Genomic DNA, 16673 nt, shown 5'->3' on the forward strand with positions numbered 1-16673 from the left:
GGCTCAGGACAGGGGGGGCAGACAGTGAGAGGGTTCGGCTCCTCTCTTTTCTCCTTTCTGTCAAAAGACCAGTGGTCATCAGTAGCCCTTAAAACCTGTTCTGATCTTTTTTTTTTTTTAATGGAGTCTTAAGGTTCTTTTTTTTTTTTAATTTTTATTTATTTATGATAGTCACAGAGAGAGAGAGAGAGAGAGAGGCGCAGAGACACAGGCAGAGGGAGAAGCAGGCTCCATGCACCGGGAGCCCGACGTGGGATTCGATCCCGGGTCTCCAGGATCCTGCCCCGGGCCAAAGGCAGGCGCCAAACAGCTGTGCCACCCAGGGATCCCCTGTTCTGATCTTGAAGGCGTTTTGGAAGACCAACTTCACCTGGAGCAGGGGTTCTGAGACTTGGATGCACGTTAGTATCACCTGGGAAGCTTTACTGATGCTGTGTCCTACCCTCAGAAATTCCAAGGTAATTGGGCTCAGATGTGGCCATGGCAACAGGATTTTTAGGTTCCCCAGGTGATTCAGTGTGCATCTACATTTGAGACCCACTGACATAGAGCAGTAAGCTACATATACAGTGATTTGATTTTTTTTTTAAGATGTACTCAAGTCTCTCCCCTCCTCCAACAAGCCTCATGGAATCCCAGGGCACACACACAAAAATAAAAGCGGAGGTTCTTTAGTGAAGGTATTCCTGCCGCCTTGCTCACGGGGTACCATCTGGCATCACCATTACCCATTTCTTTCAAACTCTCTCATTTCCTCCCTGTAGCAGCACCTTCCTTCCATAGCCGAGCTCTGAAGAGGAATCCTATTTAAAATAATAATAATAATAATAGTAACCTATCTAGAGTTTACTGGATTTTAGCCATCTAGACCTGGATATTTTTTTATAAATTTATTTTTTATTGGTGTTCAATTTGCCAACATATAGAATAACACCCAGTGCTCATCCCATCAAGCTGAGCAGACCTGGATTTGAATACTGGCTCTGTCGTTTGGTTGACTGTGTGACTTTGCACAGGTATACCTAAACTCCCGGACCTTTGCTTCCTTTATCTCTTAATTTGAGATAGTACCTATCTCACAAGTTGTAATGAACAAAGTTGGGCGTATGATAGTGTATTCTCAATAGCGGTGAGGTCCTTGGGTATTTCAGGCTGTCCTTGAGGCCACCATCAACTTTTATATCTGTTGTGGGGAAGGATTGATGTTTTGGTTTAATCTTTAGTCACCTTCATCCGTGTTGCAGGATGAACACAGATTCCCTCTACCTATGATGGATCTAACATTCTTGATTGACTTATGGCACCATAAGAAGAGATGGGGTGGGGAGGAGTTGCTCACTGCTGAGTGGTGGAGAGCCAGAAGCTTCCATGAAGTGCTCAGGAAATGCTCTGTAAGCAGATGAACTATGATAATCAGTGGAGGGGCCGTAGGCACAAGTCCATTTTCTTGGTAACGCCTATGTGAACGTGGTACGAGGGTCCATACTAATGGTGGTGGTGTTTAGGCCACCAGGGGGTTGAGCTGGGAAGTTCTCTGTGGATCAGAGATACAGGTTCATGACTAAGCATTTTTTGGATTTAGGTGTTTTTTTTTTTTTTTCTTAGAACAATGGAGGGGAGCTCAGGTCATGATCCCAGGGTCTTGGAGTCCAGCCCCACGCTGGGCTCCCTGCTCAGAGGAGAGCCTGCTTCTCCCTCTGCCTGCTGCTCCTCCTGCTTGTGCTCTCTCTCTCTCTAGCAAATATTTTTTTTTTTTTTTTTTTTTTTTAAGTAAAGAACCATGGAGTTTTAAGCAGGCCTGAAAAAACATATTCTTTCCCATTTTGGTATATTCTCATACGGTCAGAGAAAACTCCCAGGTAGTACAGAAACCACACTGTCCCCACTGGGAGTATTTTGCAGCGTTGCTACAAAGTGAACTTGACTGATGTGAATTTAACTTCCTCCTCCTCCTACTTCCCACCAGACATTAGGAAGCGGTGAGGTGGCTCGGGGTGCTCGGGGAGATGACGAGAGAGGTCAGAGGCTTGGGGATTACAAAGTTAGATGATCTGTGATTGGAGGATTTTGAGTAGAAAATGCAGATCACAGGTATCGAAAATCTGTTAAAGGAAAGACTCATTTTCATCTGGGTTTGGCCCCGTCTCAATGACCTGGAACTAATGATTCGAGTCTCAGCGTGGCAATAGGTGGTATTTCCTGTTGGTGTTTTACGAAGCTCGCATCAGTTTCCACATTTGTTCTCTGCGCAGCCCTGACCGCTGCAAAATGAAAAACGCTTTTTAGTTTCCTCAGTATTCAGAATTGAAGAACTTTCCAGAGCAGCTTTCATTGCTTTCTGGCATCTTGATAAATGGAGGAATGGCCCGTGAGGTGTAGGTGGTTGGGCTGGGAGGATGTTTGCTGGACCAAGTGTGGAAGATGTTAGTCTGTTAAAAAATTTTTTTTTGAGTTATCTAATTCACACATTATTATCCAAAGCATGTGGGTTTGTTTATAATTTCCATCAAATAGACAGATGAAAATTAAAACGAAACAAAACAAAACAAAAACAAAAAACAAATACCCACAAACCTCCCATGAACTAAAAAGTGAAATCTGGTTTTTTGGAACAGTGAAATCACCTTTTTTGTAATTTGAAATTGAGACCCAGACACTTTCTGGCAACTGTGGTGCGGTCTCAATGGTGGCCTCCCTCTCCTGTTATCTCCCTGCTCCCTGGCACACCTGCCCTCGCGCCCGGGTGCTGAGCAGGACCCGCACGTGGCTCTGCTGGGAGTTCGCTGGCCCACGGTGTCCCACTGAGACCGCCCCCTGCACGTCTGTGGCCTTTAGCATTTCTCCTTCTGCAGAAAATTTCTATTCTTAAAAAAAAAAAGTCTCAATGTGACTGTGTTGTCTAAGAATTTGATTAAAATGGCTCAGATCAAGGTGTATGAGAGAGATCGATCCCTGATAAGATTCAAGGTCTTATTCCCAGAGGAGTATATACAAGGAGTCCCTGGTAAACCTCAACTGTTGTATGTCAACAAAGGCATTTTCAGGATTTCACGTGCAGATTTGGCAGGTGGGGCGGAGGGAGGGCGGAGAGTCTTTCGTAGGGACCCCCTTCAAATCCCAATGCCGGCCTTCTCCGTCAAACCCGCTTTGAAGATAGGACCTAATCAAGTCTTACCTTAACAGCACGGAATCCCCTTGAAACCTCCCCACGGCCAGACCCTCAAAGGTCCTTTTCATTCCCGCCAGAGACCAGAAGACGTTGACGACACCTCGGTTCCCGCCCGCTGGTGCCTGTCGGTCCTCCAAGTCGGTGAGGGAGTGAGATTTGTGGGGTGTAGGAATTTCAGTTCCTCACTTTGCAATCAGTTAACAAGTGACTTAATTTACTGGGGTCCCGACTTCTCAGTCTCAGGCACATCTCTGTGTCCCTGTCACCGCTTTTAATGATGAACTCTTTCCATCCATCGTTACTCAGTGAATACGTGGTTCAGTTATTTCTTACGACGGCCTGGTCCACTGGGAATACGACGTGCAGTCTCCGTACCTAATCTTCAATTTTCTAGTAGCCACGTTAAACACATAAACAGAAATAGGTGAAATAAATCATCAGTAATATATTTTGTTTAATCCAGTGTTGAAAATAGGACTTCAGCATGTCCTCCACGTCAATAAGGGAGTATCTCATATTCCTTTTTCCCTGTACTTTGTCTTTGAAGTCTGGGCTGTGTTTTACAGTCGGTTTTCAGTGGCCACGTTTCACACGTTCGGTAGCTGCACGTGGGTGGTGACTTCCATATTCCTGGGCTCAGACAATTTCTGAATAAGAAGAGTAGAGAATTGTGAGATTATGCTTCGTGTTCATTAGACTGTCTTTTTTTGTAAGAAATGTTAGAGTTGAGAGGACTCTTCTCCCCAGGTTCCCTCGTGCCTCTGTGTCCTTGGGTTCAGTGATTGTCAACTGGGGCTGCCGTCTGTGGTTCTAGAGGGGCACACCGTGCGCCCGGACGGAATGCTGATCACAGGGCCGACGGCTGTACGCAGTACTCTTCCAGGAGCGCTACCTAGTTATGGCCTGGAATGTAGTTAATTTTCATAAACTACTTGTGCTCGGAAAGAAGGTGTATTCTCAAGTTGTGTGCATTGTTTCAGGTTTTTTGTATTGTTCAGATTTTTATAGCATGACTAATTTTTTTGTTGCTGGATATGTCAGTTACTGAGGAGATATGTTAAAAACCTCCACTATTAAGTGGATTTTCCATTTTTCTGTCATTCAGACATATGTTTCCATATATACCTTTGAATCCATGTAATCAAGTGCATATATATGTAAAATTGTTATGTATTTCTAGTGAATTGAGCCTTTTATGTAGTGATTCTCTTTATATCCAGTGATTTTTTTTTTTTGCCTATGAATCTGTTGTCTGATACGGATATAACTTTTCCAGTTTTTTGATTAGTGTTTTCTTGATAGATCTTTTTCATAAAATTTACATTTTTTGCATGTTAAACTTTAGATATGTCCCTTGTGCTGGGTGTTATCCTATATGTTGGCATATTGAACACCAATAAAAAATAAATTTATATGTAAAAAAAGATATGTCCCTTGCAAATAACCTAGAGTCATATTTTTGTTTTTTATTATTTTTAAAAAGATGTATTTATTTGAGAGAGAAAGAGCACATGCCTCCATGAGTGGGGGGAGGGGCAGAGGGAGAGAGAGAGCTAGAGTGAGAATCCTTAAACAGACTCCCAGCTGAGCGTGGAGCCTACCTTGGGGCTTGATCCCAGGACCCTGAGATCATGATCTGTACCGAAATCAAGAGCTGGGCACTTTAGTGACTGAGCCACCCAGGCGCCCCTTTATTTCTTAATCCAATCTGACAGTATCTATGTTTTAACGAGATATTTAAATCCACTTACATTTATTATGATTGATGTTATATTGGATACATTTCTTCCATCTTGTAATGGTTTGAACTGTGGAGTGTTGATCTGGATTTATCAAACCCCTTGATTGAAAGAAGTCCCAATTGCTGAGTCACCCAGTCACCAACCACAGCCCATTATGGTAGACTGTCACCATGGCCCCAACAGCATAGAGGCTTGGCATTAAATGGCACCATAAAATGATGTAGAAACTGGAGATGGTTAGCAGGGTAAAGAACAGTGTAGGGAAGAAAAAGTTCACCATCAGCATAAATTTAAAGGGACTATTGGGGGATCCCTGGATGGCTCAGTGGTTTGGCGCCTGCCTTCGGCCCAGGGCATGATCCTGGAGTCCCGGAATCAAATCCCACATCAGGCTGCATGGAGCCTGCTTCTCCCTCTGCCTGTGTCTCTGCCTCTTTCTCTCTCTGTCTCTCATGAATAAATAAATAAAATCTTTTAAAAAATAAATAAAAAATAAAGGGACTATTGTATGCATCAAAACATTAGCAGCAAACGACAGAACTAGAACAAGTAGCTGGAATTAGACTTCATTCACTGAATGACTGTTACGTGCCAGGTGAATTTCTAAGTGCTTTTCACAAACCACTGAGGTAGGAGGGTTATTATCTTCATTTTATAGGTGAGGAAACTGAGGCTCAGAGAGCTTGAAGAAGATACTCAAGGTCAAAGAACTAGTAAATGGCAGAACTGGGAATTGGACGCGATTTCTGTGTGATTCTAAAATTCCTGCTTTGTCCACCGAATTATGTCACAGGGAGGCCAATTGTCAAATACCAAATAAAGGGAGAAGTCTCTTTTAATTAAAATTGATAGGAAACGTAATGAATTATCATTCAGGGTAATGAATAACCCATCTTTGGACATTTCCAATCAGAGATGAGGTAGGCATGTATCCAGACTACCGGAGTGGGAATTTTACTTTGAGCGGGAAGTTGTACTTGAGAACAGATGCTTGGATTATATGACCACTAAGGTCTATTTCAGTTTCCATCGCCGTATTGAAACTGTGCCAAAGCTTAACAAGTATGTGCCTTTCAAAACTCTCCCTACCTTTGGAAAGTGACTGCAGTGTGAACCTGTCCTTTCTTCACGAAGCCTCCTTAGTAACTCACAGCAGTGTTCTATCATGTGTACAGGTGGAGGCTTAGTAAAATGCTGTTTGATGAAAGTTAGGCTTGGCCTGTTGAGATAGGAGAAAAGCAAGTCGTGTGTATTTTATGGAGTGGATCCATGACTGCGGCATACGGTTCATTAATTTGGAACGCTGGAGCCAAGAAATGCAAAAGCTGAGGGACTTTACTATTAACGTACCTCCTCGTATTAAAAATCTTAACAATAAAGCCATACCTAATTTAAACAATCTTCTAGAAATGAAATATTATTTTGTAAATAGCTTTGAGTAAGCAGCCAGCTTACAGTTGGGGGGATAGAGGTATTTCCTCGGTCTCTTGCTTCGTTGGCGCATTCTGTCTTGTGAAGCCCGGGACCTAGAAGAACAAAAAGATCTGATTTCTGCCAGGAGCCTCATCAGGTTGGCCCCTGTTCACTCTTGCTTCTGTCCACCTGATTTTCTTCATCCTCACGGCTCCTCCATCAGTAGCCACTTCGCCTTCTTTTAAAGCCCAGCCCAGAACGTGTTTCCCAGGGGCTTCTATTGACCTGTGCCTCGCTTCCTGTACCTGTGCCTCTCCAAGTATCCAAGTGGCAGCTGAAGTATATGAAAAAGGATTTTACACATTCTTTACTTTTGAGTAGTCCTATTAAGCCTTGTAACAGCGACTTCACAGCTGTCCTCTCCTCTCCAACACCTCTCTGAGGTGGCTAAGGGAAGATCTCATTATAGCATTTTGACAGGTGAGGAAACTGAGGCATAAGGGGGTTGTGCATTGGCAGGGAGTCAGCAGAGTCAGCAGTTTTAGCATCTCTCAGCTCTGTAGTTCTGACGGCTGAATGTTCCGTTCCAAAATAGTCTCCCTTCGTTTCTGATTCTTGGACTTCAAGTTGTATGACGTGGCTGATCCCCTCAGTTTGGTGTATTTGCAGTTGGCTGAGCTCATTACCTAAATGTGCCAACCGAGTGCTACCCAAAGCCTACTGCCTGTGAGCCCCCTTTGCGAAGGGCCCACTACTGAGGTGAGGATGCTATCCCCTGCGTGCATGAGACCGAAAAAACATCCAAGAAAAATTCTTGCTTTCAGAGTCTGACTCGTTGTTGCTATAGATTGGTTGTGTGGGTTTCCTCTAGCTGGCCCACGTTGACTCTGGATCATTTCGGGCAGTCAGTCTTGTGAAGTGTAAAGATTACTTGGAACTGGGTGCCCGGGGTTCTAATTCTGGAACTTCTTGAGATTAGCTTCATCGCTCTTATTCCCGGGCCTCAGCTTTCTCACCTGACAGTTGAGGGGCTTGCACCAGATTGATGATTCTTGGAATATGGCCTTTAGAGGATCACATGTATCCGAACCACCAGGGCTGCTTGTTAAAAGTCTAAATTCCTGAACTCCACCCAGGCCTACAGAAGTGGAACCTGTGGGATCGGCACTCAGCTACTGACCTTTCAATAAGCTAAGTATGTGCCCTAAAGCTTGAGCGCCTCTAGATGAGTTGGTCTCTCAGGTTCCTTCTACTTCTGATGTCCTGTGACTCTCTGAGAAAGACAAAGGAAGATAGCAATTATGGATTTAATTTTGGGAGGAATTTCTTTACTCTTCTTTTGCATGTGTGTGCAAATATTTATTGACATACCAAAAGCTATGTGTGGTTAATATGTAGACAAAATGATGAGTTTGGAGTTAAATATATGTTTGTCAGACCATCACCGATATCAGTGCTATAAACGTATCCATCACCTCCAAAAGTTTCCTTCTCCTTGCTTGCTCTTTTTCTTCCTTTCTCTACTCCTTCCCCCTTCTTTCCTTCTCTTTCTTTCCTCCTTCCCTCTCTCCCTTCTTTATTTTGTGGTAAGAACACTTAACATCAGATCTATCCTCTTAACATTTTTTAAGTATACAATATTGTTGACTATAGGTATTACGCGGTCCCGTAGATCTCTAGGACTTACTCATCATGCATAACCGAAACTTCGACCCTTTGACCGACGCTGCCTCATTTCCTCCTCCCCCTGCCCCTAGCAACCACCATTCTTCTCTCTGAGTCTCTGAGTTTTACTATTTTAGATTCCTTATATAAATGGGATCACGTAGTATTCTTCTGTGTCTGGCTTATTTTACTCAGTATGGTGTCGTCTGGGTTCACTCATGTTGTGACAAATGGCAAGATTTCCTTTTTCGAGGCTGGATAATATTACATTGTATGTAAATACTACATTTTTCTTATCCATTCATCTTTCTATGGACATTTAGGTTGCTTTCATGCCTTGGGCATTATGAATAATGCTGCAGTGAACATGGGAATACAATATCTCTTTGAGATTTTTTTTTTAATTTTTATTTATTTATGATAGTCACACAGAGAGAGAGAGAGAGAGAGGCAGAGACATAGGCAGAGGGAGAAGCAGGCTCCATGCACCGGGAGCCCAACGTGGGATTCGATCCCAGGTCTCCAGGATCGTGCCCTGGGCCAAAGGCAGGCGCCAAACCGCTGCGCCACCCAGGGATCCCGAGATTTTTATTTCAATTCCTTTGGATATATACCTAGAAGTGGGATTATTGGATCATATGAATTCTATTTTAATTTTTTGAGTAACTTTCATGCTATTTTTCAAAATGGCTTCACCAGTTTATACTCCCTCAAATAGTACACACCCTTGCCAACATTTGTTATCTCTGTCTTTTTGGTAATGCCGTCCTAACAGGTGTGAGATGGTATCTCATTTTGGTTTTGATTTGCATTTTCCTGAGGATTAGTGATGTCAAGAGCATTTTCATGTACCTATTGGCCATAACCAGTTACTCTTCGTCAATGTCAAAGACTCTAGTTGTTCTAAATTTACAGAAATCAACTAATCAGCATGTGATGACAATATACTATTTTCATTATTGATGCCTGCTTTGCCCAGCTCATCTGTTTGGTCCTGTTTCTTTCCAGAAGAGCTATAGTAACCTTCAATCTCTTTTCATCCAAGTCTGTTTTATACTATCATCAATTTTTTAAAAATTCGGTGAATAATAGACACTAGGTCCTTCACACAACTGATACGCTTTTTTTTTTTTTTTTTTTTTTTGGTATTACAAAACATTGGATTTCTCAACATGCCCTACTAGATCTTTTCAAGTATTGCATCATAACTTGTCTTTGGAATCTTGTTTTTTTTTACCTTCATCCACGCAGAGTCCTTTGGTTCTCAAACTAGTGTAAGTAGCTGATTGCCTAGAGTCATCTTTTGTTTTTTTTTTTTTAAATATGAAATAGCTTTATATTTTACTCAGGTGTTGGATCCAGCAACAATCATATACACAGAAAATATGCTAAAACATTAAGCCATAAGCTTTTATTAATAAAGAAACAAGCGTGGATTTAGTTTGGTTCCTTGTGTTTTTTATTTAATGTTTTTGTGTATTTTTACTGTTTGCTACTTCTTGCTATTTGAAAACTGAAGACAAATATGAAAGAAATATTTTTGCAAGAATAGCTCAAATGAAGTCTAGTCTATATGTTTCTTTAGGAAAAAGAATTGTTGCAGCAGATTCTAACAGCTCTCCATGATCTGATTTAAAGAGTGAAATACCTCGAATCAGTGTTTTCTGTGAACTGTTCTAAGTAGCGGAGTCTGTGTCCTTGTGGTTCTGTTTCTGGAATGCCCTCCTGAAGCCTCTCCTCTTGAAGAACTCTTACTCATTGTTCAAGCTCCAGTGGATTTGTTACCTTCTCCGCGAGACCTTCTCTGACCCCTACAGATAAAACCAACTGCTCTGTCCTCTGTATTATCCACGTTACCTGGGATATTTGTGCATTTTTGTGGTTGATGTTAATGATGTTTCTGTGTTATACACTCAGCTTTATACCTAAATGCCTCTATGGGGTCTGATGTAAAGTTGATATTCAATAACTGATGTTAAATTAAAGCCTTATTTTGAGTTAGATATTTATTCCTCAAGAGACTTCTCCTTCTTACTTAATTTTGTAGTACTTGGAAGCACAGGTTTTTACATGTACCCATTTGGCAATAACAGAGGCCTTGCTCTGGGAAGTAATTCAACTCTACCAAGGGGCAGTCAAGAAAAATTCATATATTGAGAGTGATGTGATGATGGCTATTTGAAAAGCTTGAAACTACCTTTTTTTAGTTTAATAGACTTGTATCTGTCTCAAATCTGGATTCGGGCCAGTGCTTTGATATCTCAGTCAGCTCGGGTCAGAACTCAGGAATCTGTAATCTTTCATTCTGCCCTGCAAGTTGCTTAAATGAACCGTCCATAGATAATGAAGGCCTAGGACTGGATGTAAGAAGGGGAAAGAGGCTGCAGCTTGGGAGGGGTGCTCTTCTTGCAGCGTGCAACCCTCGGTTGTGAAAAAGGCTTCGTTCGGGTCTGGTAAAGACCTCGAGCAGGAAGGAAACACAAGGACACAGTGGTCAAGGAAGTACTTAATCCTGGGGTTGGCCCGGTGCGAGGGAGGAGGCACACGGCCCTGGAAGGACGTTTTATCTTTCCATTTGTTTAGGGTTTCTTTGTTTCATCTCAGTGTTTTGCTTATGTAATTTATAGTTTATTTATTGTTATCAAGTTTAAATTATAGCTATTGTGAATTGGATCTTCTCCTCATTACATTTTCTACTAATTATTTCTAACACATGGAAAACTGAATCTTGCAGGTGCGAATTATAGAGTGCAGCTTGGCCATGTGTATTAAAAGTTGGCAAATTGAACACCAATAACAAATAAATTTATTATTAAAAAATATACATACCAAAAAAAGCCTTAAAGGTTTTTTTTCTCTTTTTAAGTCTTAAAGGTTATACTATCTTTTCTTACTAATTCCACTTCTAAGAATTTTTCCTAATGACATAATCTGATGAACGTATTAAGATGCTTGTATAAGGATCTTTTTTTGGATCCAATCTAAAGGCCCCCAAACAGAAAACCGATCACACAAATCGATTCCTCCGTACAAGGGAACATTATATAGGCATTCAAATGACTCAGAGATTTATTTATGGAAAAGGAAAGAGCTACATAATATTTATTTATTTATTTATTTATTTATTTATTTATTTATTTATAAGATTTTATTTATTTATTCATGAGAGACAGAGGCAGAGACACAGGCAGAGGGAGAAACAGGCTCCAGCAGGAAGCCTGACGCGGGACTCGATCCCGGGACCCCAGGATCACACCCTGGGCCGAAGGCAGATGCTCAATCGCTGAGCCCCCCGGGGATCCCCCATATCATCAGTTTTTTTTTTTTTTAAAGCTGTGTATGAGACTGCAGGTTAATTATGATTACTTTTATAACATGTATGTATTTATGTGTATTAGCACCAAACAAGTACTGGGAATCCTACACTGATTTTTTTTCTTTTGATTTATCTTGACGTTACACGTTTTCTACAGGAAACACATAATATTTGAGTTATTGAGAGATAATAATTCTTTTTCAAAATCATTACATATAGAAAGGATAACTCCTTCAGACTGGTATTTTCCAGATTGAGTGAATACTGCCCGGACTGGAGTGAACGTAAGGTGTACTTTAGCATATTAAATAACTGAGTGGGAAGGCAAACAGCTTGACTCCCAACTTGGTGGTAGAAGCTAATATTAGGGAGACACTTCTGAATTTTACTCAGTTATTTTACAGTAGAACTGTTAACGTGGGATAACTGCTCTTGGATTCCTGGGATCTTTCCTTTTTCCCTGGTTTTCAGACACTGAGATCGTGCTCCTTCCCTTGAGTGTCGCTGGTATATTTCTGGCTGGTCATTCATTCTTTTTGTTCGTTTTGTTAAAAATTTTAAGAGTAAGTTTTCATGATTCCATTTCATTCCATCCTTTTATCCTGTGAGTCCTTCCAGTGCTATTAAGTCTAGAAAATTCTTCCTCTCTAAAATCTGGCAAATATTTAGCCATTCTGGCTCAAAAACATATTTTCATTTAATTCTAAAGTTTATTTTAAATCTATTTTTGTGTGGTGTGAAGTGAGATCATAAGTGTTTTTTTTCCCCAGAAATACTTAGCTGGTTTTATACAAGCTATTTATGGAATAATCCATTTTTTCCATATTGGCTTGCGGTGTGCACTTTGTCATATATTAAGTAATAGATACAAAGCTCTATTTCATGCCTGTTTGTTTTGTTGCATTGAAATATTGACTCTTAACACCAGCATTATACTGTTTTGATTATTAAAGGATTAAAATACAGTTTGATATCTAATTTGGATATATTTCCACTGGTTCTGCTTTTTTAAAAAAAAAAATACCTCTCTTCACACACAATGATTGCCATGCAACAATGCTCGACATTATGTTAAAAATGTGGATATTGGGAGGGGGGGAATAATTGACATTTTCTATTTTTTTTTCTACCCTTCTAAGGGAATGTTTTATCTTTCCATTTTTTAGGTTTTCTTTGTTTCATCTCGGTGTTTTGCTTATGTAATTTATAGTTTATTTATTGTTATCAAGTTTAAATTATAGCTATTGTGAATTGGATCTTTTCCTCATTACATTTTCTACTAATTATTTCTAACACATGGAAAGCCGAATCTTGGATGTATGTCTTATAATTAGCCAATTTGTTGAGCATTATTTTAGTTGTAATAGTGTTTTGGTTCTCTTATATCATCTTGTGCAAAGAATCAATAATTTCTACCGTCTTTTCAAATACTTATGGATCTTGTTTCCTTTTTTTTTTTTTTTCTGAGGTTTTTATTTATTTGAGAAAGAGAGAGAGTATGAGTGGGGAGGAGGGGCAGAGGGAGAAGCAGACACTCGGCTGTGCAGGGAGCCCCACGTGGGGCTGGACCCCAGGACCCCGAGATCGTGACCCGAGCGGAAGGCAGCTGCTTCACCGGCTGAGCCATCATCTCCATCATCATCACCAGGGGCCCCATCTTGTCTCTTTACTTGAATGTCAGTTGTGAATCGACACCCCTATTACCTGGCCCCTGATCTTAGCGAGAGCAGCTTTAGTAATTTGTTGCCGGGAGGTATTGGCGGTAGGTCTAAGACAGACTCGGAAGTACACTTTCCTTCCCACTTTACTAGGAGAGGCGTGAAGATCAGAAAAAATAAGTGCTGAATGTTATCAAGTGATCTTTTGTCCTTTTTTGATAATTACATGCTCCTCTTATTTGACCTTAGTGATGTGATGTGTTCTATTAATATATCTTCTAATATTAAGTAATCCTTGCATTCCTGGGGTAATCCCTACTCGATGTGGTGGCTTATTATTTTAATATATTTTGACTTAATTTCACTGGTTCCTTATTTAGGATTTTCGCACTGTATCCGTAAATGAATCTTTTCTGGAGTCCCATTTCTTGAAGTGTTTTCTAAGAAGGAATATTAGGAGGAAAAATAGAGTTCCACGGGCACATGCATTTGAGAAAGGCAGATCAAAACATTTAAACAAATGTCTTTGCTTCTGGCTTCCCAGAGATGTTGATATGCTAGACGTGCTGTAAATCTCTGACCCAGTGTTTCCTGAACTCATCCACGATGGACCAGGCTTCCTCGGGAAGTGGTGCTAATTTCCACAGAAACCTTTGGAATATACTAGGCATTGTCCTATTTTGGCCTCAAATGTAGGTTAACCTCATAAGGTGAACTGGGGTTCACCTTTTCATAATTTTTACAACAGCTACAACGTGGCTGTTTAATCATTTCTTGAAAACTTGAGAGGCCTCGTCCGTAGCACGGTCGGGGCCTGGAACCAGTTTAGCAGATTATCCCTCGGTGACACTTGCGACGTCTTCAATGGATAGTCGGCTTTCCTGTGCCCCTGAATCAATCTTATTATTTAGCATTTCTAGAAATTATCACTCTATTGATATTTCCAATTGGTTTAAGTATAATTGTGGGTATAATTCTCTGAAGTTATTAAGACACATTGGCTTATCTGTTGGTTAAAAAAAAAAATGAAATGAGACCATCTAATGCCAAATGCTTGACACATGGCACTTGGCACCTAGTAAATGATGAACTCTTGTATTTCCTACCTCTTTTCTAACTTTGTTTCTTTCTTTTGGACTCAGATTTGTTAGAATTTTGTCGATTAAAACCTCTTTTCCCAAACTACCACCTGTTCCACTTGCTTACTTATCGACTTATCTAGGCATCACTTATTGTTTTAAAATTTACTAGTTTTCTTTTTTTAAATATTATTTATTTATTCATGAGAGACACACACACAAAGAGGCAAAGACACAAGCAGAGGGAGAAGCAGGCTCCATGCAGGGAGCCCCAAGTGGGACTCGATCCCAGGACCCTGGGGTCACGCCCTAGGCCAAAGGTGGAAGCTCTCCTGCTGATCCCCTGGGAGGCCCAAAATTTATTAGTTTTTTGCTTAGATTTTCATTTTATTCTTCCTGCTTTGCTTGCAGTTGTTTTTTGTTTTTTCTTTCCTTTCCAGCTTCATGAATTGATTGGTTCATTTAAAAGAAAATTCTTGACTAATAAAGAAAATATTTAAATTTATCCATTTGATTTAAAATTACGTCTGTATCTCGTGGTCCTTTGTGCATATGGTACAACATTCAGAGAATAGAGAAGGACTCCCAGAGGAAAGCAAGTTTCCCCGCCCCTGGGCCAGGTCCCCATCCCAGGTCCCTAGCTTTCTTTCCAGAGCTGCTCCAGGGCATTTGGGTTTTGGGAATAGTTCTATCCGGAATGCTTACATTTTTACTTAGTTATTATTTTCATTAGGTTTAAATAGGCTCTAATTTTAATTTAAATTTCTCATTTTATATTATAATAGGAGAGTGGCTTTAAAACTCCTTTTTTTTCCCCCATAGGACATGAAATAATTTTGTTATTAATGTCTACTTTTATTGCATTGTGATTAGAGAATGTGGCCTATAATTTATGCTGTTTGTTTTTTTTTTTTAAATTTTTTTTTTAAGGTATTTATTTATTTATTTGTGATAGTCACAGAGAGAGAGAGAGAGGCAGAGACACAGGCAGAGGGAGAAGCAGGCTCCATGCACCGGGAGCCCGACGTGGAATTCGATCCCGGGTCTCCAGGATCACGCCCTGGGCCAAAGGCAGGCGCCAAACCGCTGCGCCATCCAGGGATCCCAATTTATGCTGTTTGGATGTCCTGAGACGAACTCTGTAACCAACTACCTGGTCAATTTTTAGAAATATTTCATAGATATTTAAAAATGTATCATCTCTAAAGGCACACAGTATATAATTATTAATTTAAATTTTTTTTTATTTAATAGTTTTTGCCTTGCATTCCTTCATGTTCCGTGTCTACAATATCATCTTCTCTGTCTTTTTTATCCTTTTTTCCTGGGATAGCTTGATTCAATCTTACTTTCTTTCAGGTCTGTCATTTGCTAGGATTGACTCGGGTTTAATGCTGAGTACCAGCCCCCTAACACGGTGACTTTCCTCCTCATCAGTTCGTAATTTTGATTTAGACCCACAGTCAGAATGTCTGTAAGTAATATTCTTTGGAGGTTTGGATATCTCGGGATATTTGCTGAGCACATTCACACCTGAAAATATTGTTCTCGTGCTTTGGGACACGCGGAGACACATCTGAGCTGTCAGATTCTTTGGGCACGGGTTGTTTTTATTTTCTCGGAAATCTCTTTATAAACTGATACCTGCTGGTTCCTGATACATATAGTATGGGGGGCGTCTGAGATCAGCCTTTTGCTCCACTCCAACCTTTTTTGCTCCATATTTCCCTTTGTAGCAGTTGTTTTGTTGCCTGCTCTGTTCATGTGTGTTATCACATGGAAATCCAGAAATTTATCCAGGTATGATTCTTTAAAAAAATTCTCACTCAACCGGGAACACCGTCTTTCCGTTTCAGCTCTTTTTCTTAAGTTGAGAAGTTTTATTTGATCATTGTTTCTAACCCTATTTTCCCTCCAGCATACCCATAATAGGTTGGATTTGTATTCTATACTCCTCCTACTTGCATCTTCCTTCTCGTAGCTCTTGTTTCCCTGTCTCTGCTGCCTATATGTTCCGTAGGACCAGCAGCTCCAGCACCACGAGGAACTTGTTAGAAATGCAGAATTTGGCCCCATTCCAGAACTGCTGAATCAGAACTGCTATTTTAACAAGTGATCTATGTGCACTTGAAAGTTTGAGAAGCACTTACTCTCCGTTTTCGTTAGTATGTCTTAAAAATCCCATCCTGATTGCATTTTGGATTTCCTTATATTTTTGTACCTTAGCATATTCTTTCGCCAGTTTATTTTCTAATTATCGTGGTCTGGTCTTATTTCATAGAGGTAGTGACCTTTTACAACTTTATGAAGATAACAAGATATGGTTTAATTTTTCACCTGTTGTGGAAAACTATTTTTAGAAGCTTCTCTTTCTTTGAGGCTTCAGAGTGTTATTTTCTCTTTTGCTAGAGGGTTTTTTCCCCCCATAAAATCCATTTGTTGGCTTTTTCCCCACCCTTTCACTCTTGAGAGAAATCTTGTGAGGTCTAGTCAGGCTTTGTCTTTGTTACCTAAGGGAATTTGTGAATTATTTTTCACCCTACTGTTTGCATGTTCTACTCAGATTTAACCTAAAAATTTAATTTGATGTTTCCTTTATTTCTTATTTCTACATCTAACAGGCATTTATCT

This window comes from Canis lupus, chromosome 29, assembly GCF_011100685.1.
Source record: "Canis lupus familiaris isolate Mischka breed German Shepherd chromosome 29, alternate assembly UU_Cfam_GSD_1.0, whole genome shotgun sequence".
NCBI lineage: Eukaryota > Metazoa > Chordata > Mammalia > Carnivora > Canidae > Canis > Canis lupus.